We start from the raw sequence: 7866 nt of genomic DNA, 5'->3' as shown, positions 1-7866 counted from the left end.
AGACATTGAAAAACTTGGTAGAGTACTGTTGACTCAAAATAACTGCAGAGCATTTTCTTTAGCTTTTAAATTGGTACAGTTGTTGTTGTTGTTGAGTTGCTAAGTCATGTCCAATTCTTTGTGACCCTGTGGACTGCAGCATGCCAGGCCTCCCCATCCTTCACTATCTCCCAAAGTTTGCGCAAACTCATTTCCACGAATTGGTGATGCCAGCTACTATCTCATCTTCTGTTGCCCCCATCTTCTCCTGCCCTCAATCTTTCCCAGCATTAGGGCTTTCCCAGTGAGTCAGCTCTTCGTATCAGGTGGCCAAAGTATTAGAGCTCCAGCTTCAGCATCAGTCCTTCCAAAGAATATTCAGGGTTGATTTACTTTAGGGTTGACTGGTTTGATCACCTTGCTGTCCAAGGGACTCTCAAGAATCTTCTCCAGCATCACAGTTTGAAAGTATCAGTTCTTCGGCACTCAGCCTTCTTTATGATCCAGCTCTCACATCCATATATGACTACTGGAAAAATCATAGCTTTGTCTATACAAACCTTTGTTGGTATCAATTTCCTATGATATTTCGTCTTTGTCCTAACCTCACTGGATGTGCTTTGATTCACTTACACAAATAGATACACACACAAATGGCCAGAGCTGGAGAAGGAGGCAAAGAAAACCCCAAATGAGTGGCATATGACTTATTATATCTTGCAGCAACTCAGAAGAAAAAAATTGTTTACAAGATGCATGTCTTCTACCTGCTTCCTCTCATCACTTCTGTTCTACCTTTTTAAAATTTTTTTAAAGAAAATTTTATAGGCATACCATTGACTTACACTATTATATTAGTTTCTGCTATACAGTGTAGTGAATCAGTTACACATAAATCTATTCTTTTTTAGATTCTTTTCCTGTATAAATCATTACAGAATATTGAGTAGAGTTCCTTGTGCTATACAGCAGGTTCTTATTAGTTATCTATTTTACATATAGTAGTGTATATATGTTAATTCCAATCTCCCAATTTATCCTTGCCCTCCCCCTGCCACGCCATGGTAACCATAAGTTGGTTTTCTACAACCATGACTGACTTCTGCTTTGTATATAAGTTTATTTGTACCCTGTTTTATAGATTCCACACATAAGCAATTCGGCTTTGGTCTACTCTCCCTTTCTTGGCTCTTTTTAAGACTTGTCTTCAGGCTATAGTATCTAGAGTGTCTATGATTGACTTGGTGTGAAGGGTGTTGAAAACATTTAACTACAGAAGGGAAAAAAGTACTCAGGAAAGAAAAGATTAATACAAAAAGATGTTCTGCACAAGTTTTAATACATGTGAAAAAAATCTTTGTTTCTTTCCAAAATCATAGTTTTCTTTATTTCTTACTAATGTGACCACATACCAGGAGTGTCTCCAGGACCTAATTCAATAGGAAAATACAAGACTATATAATAAGAATAGCAATAATAATGATACACATGTATATTTTTCTCTCTACAAAGTACACAAAAATACACATTATGAATGTTTTATTATAACCCTTTTCTTGGAAGTGACAAATCCAAATCAAACTTGATTAGGAAATGGTGTATACATACATACATATATATATATATGCAGGTGTGTGTGTGTTAAATTGTTTCAGTCATGTCTGACTCTTTGCAACCCTATGGACTATAGCATGCCAGGATCCTCTGTCTGTGGGACTCTCCAGGCAGGAATACTAGAGTGGGTTGCCACACCCTTCTCAGGGAATCTTCCCAACCCAGGCATCAAGGCCACTTCTCTTATATCTCCTGCATTGGCCAGTGGGTTCTTTACCCCTAGCTCTACCTAGGAAGCCCATATATTGGTAGCTATAACCAAACCCCAGGAAAACCAGTTGTGGATGTAGGGGACAATTAGCTGGCACAAGAGACAATCCACAGTCTCCAGACTTTTCTGACTCTGGGCTCTTGGTAAACAACTATATCCCAATCACAGTCTTGCCATCAGAGAAAGGCTGAGAGATACTTTCTATCATTTGTGCTCAAAAATCCTAAGAAAGGGTTCAGACTGTTTCTAACCTAAGCTGGGCCATTCATTTCTATTTCATAATTTATCAAGTGAATTTTTTGAGAATTAATTGCAGTACAAATGAACAGCACAGTGTTCACCTGGGCGCTTCCCTGGTGGCTCAGGGGTAAAGAATCCTCCTGCAGTGCAGGAGATGAGGTTTGATGCCTGGATCAGGAAGATCCCCTGGAGGAAGAAATAGCAACTCACTCCAGTATTCTTGCCTGGAAAATCTCATGAACAGAGGGGACTGGCAGTCTATAGTACATGGGGTTGCAAAGAGTCAGACACGACTTAGCAACTAAATAACAACATATTCATCTGACTTTTAAATTTTTCTCTTGAGTTCTAATGACTATACCAAGGATTTTCATTTTAATTCATGCTTATACAGACTATTTACTTTGAGGAAAATGAAGCATTTCAGAAATTTAATTCTCTACTTAAATCATCATTTCTATATCTCTTAGTTGTGGCTATGGACTACCGCTTGTATTGTTTTACTTTTCACACTTAAAAAAAAATCACTATATATAGGGAGAACCGCACTAAATGCAGCCACTATAGTAATAACAAATTTGTTTTCATATAATTCTTTTTAATTTTCTCAAAATTTGTTAACTGTATAATGGAGTTTTCAGGATTTCAGAAGAAATTAAGAGCAAACAATACTCAAGCTCTTTATGAAAATCCAGTCAGAAACCTATCAACTAAAACCAACAAACTCACTTAGCACAAGTGGTTATTTGCATGTTAGGGGAACTCAGGTGTGATTCTGTTCATCATAGTTATTACTATCACTAATTAGAAGTTTGTTTAAATAAATATAAAGGGTACCTTCTCTATTGACATTTGAACATAGTTTCTGGTAGCCAATTCTAAAGACAAGGTCAGTAACAGATGTGAGGCACTTATGAAAATGCTAGGTAAGAAGGCAGGATTAGCAAATGGGAAGACTTGAAGGGAAATGTCTTTTTGGCCATTGTGAGGGGAAGGCTGAGAAGGCAGAGCTGGGGGAGGGGGGGTTCCTTTCTCTAGACAGAAACCATAGCTCTGCTCTGGATTTTGATTATGATAACCATTTAGTCTAAGAACCAATTTAAATTTCTTACCCCAACAGTAAGCAAAATACAAAACAATGTTCATTGACTAACTGTGAAGCACATTTTTTTAACCTATTTTACTTTGTCCCACCAAATGCATTCTATGTTTGCACTGGAGACATGTTACAGATGACTTACCTAAACTAATATCTTGGTTGAAGGCAGAAGGATCATTTAAGGAAAATGGGGAGAAATCTGAAATATTAAGGAAACGACTTCTTTCCAGTCTCCTTGAAGGGAGGAAACAGATTGGCCAAGAGTGTTTATTTAAATTACTAAATTACCTTTATAGTGACTTGAGGCCAGAGAGGTACTTATTTGCAAAGCTGTAATAGAATGTCTTTAGCAGGAAATCTTAAATAAGGGCAAAACCACTTCAGGACTTTGGCTGGAATTTTGAACTATGAACATTAAGCAATCAGCAGGAAAATAATATAACATTATTTCATTGATATAGACTAAGCTATAAATAAGCAGAAATAAAGGAAGAAATAAATAGACTACATTGCTTTTGGTACTAAATTTCCCTGGCAAGGAAGAAAATAAAAAAGGAAAACATAATAATTGGCTTTAAAAGCAGAGCAATATATTTTGAAAGATCTTAAAAACCTGATCATTAGCATCAAAGATCTATCAAAACTGGGAAAGGGTGAAATAAGAAGAAAAAACACATAGTATGTTTTACTTTCCTGAGTTTTTTTTTAGTCTCTCAGTGCCAAGGAATTAGGACAGCAAGCTGAAATGATTTATGAAATGAAAAATTCTTGCCCACCCAGTTCACAGACAGTCGTGTGCAATAACTACTGTGTTCTGCTATTTGCCATAATGTTTAGCTCAGATGTAGCCAGAAAAATCCCACTACACTCAGAAGAGTCAACCATAAAAAGAAACAGATTCCCTTGCATTTCTCTCATGTGTTTGTACACAGGCACACAGGAAAATAATACAATCTTATTTTTGCGCACATCGGTAATTTCCCTTGTATCTTATTCTTTTGCTTTTCTTTTTCTTTTTTTCAAATTTAATTCACTTTTACTTTTGCAGTAATTCCTATATAAACACCTCTTTTCTCCATCTCAGTCCCCTCACCCTGTTTCCTCTCCAAAAGACTCAGAAACAGGTTGTTCCCTGAGTAATTTAGCAAATAACCACTCATTCAGATTGAATGATTGTGCCACAAAAGTGATTTTGTTAAATACTGGTTTTCTTTATGCTACTAATTAGCTTTATTAGGTATGTGACTACTCAAGAGAGTATAATCTGGTCTGAAACAGTAAATAGTGCATTTGTGTGTACTGCTATGCAAAGCTTAATAAAAATACTCAGGAGAAACTGTGAATGTTGAATGGAGAAACCACCATTAATTGACACATAACAAGACTATGGGCAAGTCCTTCCACACATATATATTTAACTCAGAACAATATGAGGTGTTGTGTAAAAAGGGTTAAGTAGAAGTTAGTCATATAGATTTTCCTGTGAGGACCCTATGTTTATGTCGGAAAATCGTTCACAATACATCATACACAAAAAATCATACACAACAGATTATTTACAATGAGACCCTCCAGTAGTTCAAGGAGATGAAGAAATTTTCCCAGACTTAGAGAACTGGAAAAAGTCAGTAGAAGTAGTGGGACTTAACATGAGTTTAAAATACGGCTTTGGATAATAATACCTGCCTACCATGTAAGGCTCTTGCCACAGTGGATTGCCTAGAAGTAATAATTACAGCCAAACTTCAGTCTTCCCAGTTAATTATATTTTCCCATATCCTCTGGATATCTGAGCACACAGGGAAGTTTGAGAAACAACAAGGCCTGGTAAGCAAGAATAATAGTCATGTAGGAAATAGTAGGAGGGGGTACTGTAATGGAGTCTTACTTTCATCTCTCCCATAATCTCATAATCTCATTGTGAGTTATATGGGAGGCATTTAAAGTCATCTATGCCTCAGTTTCTTAAGGATAAAAATTGTGTTGAGACTAGTAATTTTTAGAGGATGGATGGTGGAAAACAAAATGCTTCATAGTGTAGGGGTCAATATTAAAACCTTGGGAAACTTTCTTTTTTTTTTTTAAGTTGCCAACAGCGCTTTATTTTTTCTTTTCAACATCTTGTCCTGCGGCTTCCTTGGCCCTTTTTGTCCGGATGCCAAAGAGCTGGGCCTTGGCACAGGCCATGTGGAGACTGGCAAATGCTTTAAAGTTCTTCTCCTCCTCTGTGATGACTCTCCTTCTTATAGACGTTCCATATGGGCATAACAGGTCCAGTCAGCTGAGTGGCCAGTTTGAGCTCTTCAGCAGAGCTGTCTCCCTTTTGGGGGGCTGAGGACTTCCTGGGGAACAGGATAAGCTTGGAGTGGTACTCCTTGAGCCGCTGCACGTTGGCCTGCAGGGACTCCGTGCACTTGTTCCGCCGCCTCGGGTCCACCAAGATCCCAATGGTCCGGGCCACCTTCTGTGGATGCCGGCCACCCTAAACTCCTCCAGGCTGAAGCCCCTGCCTGCTCGAACCTTCGTGTAGTACCTGACCGTCAGGCATCTCACCACCGGCCGGAGAGGACCGGACGCTGGGCGCGGGGCAATGCGGCGCGCCTTGGCTGGCCGGGCCTTGCGTCTACGGACCTTGCAAGCCAGCTGGTTAAACCACGTAGCCACGCGCCGCTGCCAGTCCTTGTGGAAGTGGGGCTTCAGGATCATGCCATTCCGGCTGGGTGCCGTGGCTGCGGCCGAATGGCCTCCTCCGAGGCCGGGAAAGGAGCTAAAACCTTGGGAAACTTTCTAATTCCACGGGAGAAAGTCTTAAGTGACATTCTAAGGAGCTTTTTAGTCACCAGCCCCACCTTCCTGCCCCTTTCTTGCACATCACATGCAATGGGATGAGGATTACCAATTGTAAAGAAGAAATGCAGAGGGGAATGGGGGTGGGTTCAAAGTTGAAAAATACCCTATTTTTTAATTCTTGTCCTTTTTGATCAGTTATGTTTTTTTGCATATTCTTATATCTCATCCTCAAGAATTGTTTTAGGCTTATAGCTGAACTCTAAAACACTTTTGAATGGAATTTCAGAATACTTTAACGCTTGATCTAAAAACTAAATTTGATAATGATCTTAGCTCAAGGCAGAAAATTTATGTCTATATGATCTCCTGATACATGAATTTCAAGTTATCATTCTGAAGCATATATTTTTAAGATGATTTTATCCTTGACCATAGTATATTTAGATTAATGTGCTATAGTAATTTATCAACGATTTTTGTCATCAAGATCTATTTTTTCCAGTCTTTTCTGGTTAACCTAATCCACAAGTAACTGGTCTTGGTAAACACATACTTAACGGAGGGGGGAAGGTGAGGTAGAATGAATTAGGAGATCGGGATATATATATATATATATATACACACTACTATGTGTAAAACAGACAACTGATGAGAACCTACTGTATAGCACAGAGCATTCTTTAGTCTATAAAATAAAGTTTAACAAAGCATTTAAAAAAATGTGAGATATTTTAGCAGCCACATCTTATTGTTATCTTATGATGGGCATTTTTAAACAAGAACTGTTCCTGTAGCGGTCTCTCACTATGAAACTACAAAGTTGACTTTTTGAGCCAATATTCAGTCCTCTTATTTAGTCTCATCAAGTAGCATATTGTTTGCCACAATCCACTCTTCTAACTCAAGAATTTTTAAATTTATTGTCAATTATTTCCATTAAGCGACTCGAGGTGATGGAATTCCAGTTGAGCTAGTTCAAATCCTGAAAGATGATGCTGTGAAAGTGCTGCACTCAATATGCCAGCAAATTTGGAAAACTCAGCATAGGCCAGAGAATTGGAAAAGGTCAGTTTTCATTCCAATCCCTAAGAAAGGCAATGCCAAAGAATGCTCAAACTACCACATAATTGTACTCATCTCACACGCTAGTAAAGTAATGCTCAAAATTCTTCAAGCTAGGCTTCAACAATACATGAACCGTGAACTTCCAGATGTTCAAGCTGGTTTTAGAAAAGGCAGAGGAACCAGAGATCAAATTGTCAACATCTGCTGGATCATCAAAAAGCAAGAGAGTTCCAGAAAAACATCTATTTCTGCTTTATTGATTATGCCAAAGCCTTTGACTGTATGGATCACAATAAACCATGGAAAATTCTTCAAGAGAAGGGAATACCAGACCACCTGAACTGCCTCTTGAGAAATCTGTAAGCAGGTCAGGAAGCAACAGTTAGAACTGGACATGGAACAACAGACTGGTTCCAAATAGAAAAGGAGTACATCATGGCTGTATATTGTCACCCTGCTTATTTAACTTATATGCAGAGTACCTCATGTGAAGTGCCAGGCTGGATGAAGCACAAGCTGGAATCAAGATTGCCGGGAGAAATATCAATAACCTCAGATATGCAGATGACACCACCTTTATGACAGAAAGTGAAGAAGAACTAAAGAGCCCCTTGATGAAAGTGAAAGAGGAGAGTGAAAAAATTGGCTTAAAGCTCAATATTCAGAAATCAAAGATCATGGCATCCAGTCCCATCACTTCATGGCAAATAGCTGGGGAAACAATGAAAACAGTGAGATACTTTATTTTGAGGGGCTCCAAAATCACTGAAGATGGTGACTGCAGCCTTGAAAATAAAAGACACTTGCTCCTTGGAAGAAAAGCTTCCATGATAAACCTAGACAGCATATTAAAAAGCAGAAATATTAC

General features: G+C 38.5%; 1 pseudogene; it reads right to left on the bottom strand.

Annotated features, from left to right (window-relative positions):
* Positions 1–5242: 5242 nt before the first annotated feature.
* The window catches only part of LOC145539524 (large ribosomal subunit protein eL13 pseudogene), a 70785-nt pseudogene continuing 68161 nt past the window's right edge, over positions 5243–7866 (bottom strand).

This window comes from Giraffa tippelskirchi, chromosome 2 (genome assembly GCF_054371585.1).
Source record: "Giraffa tippelskirchi isolate mGirTip1 chromosome 2, T2T-mGirTip1v1.2.pri, whole genome shotgun sequence".
Taxonomy (NCBI): domain Eukaryota; kingdom Metazoa; phylum Chordata; class Mammalia; order Artiodactyla; family Giraffidae; genus Giraffa; species Giraffa tippelskirchi.
The sequence above is the reverse complement of the archived record's forward strand: the minus strand, read 5'-3'. Positions and strand labels throughout refer to the sequence as shown.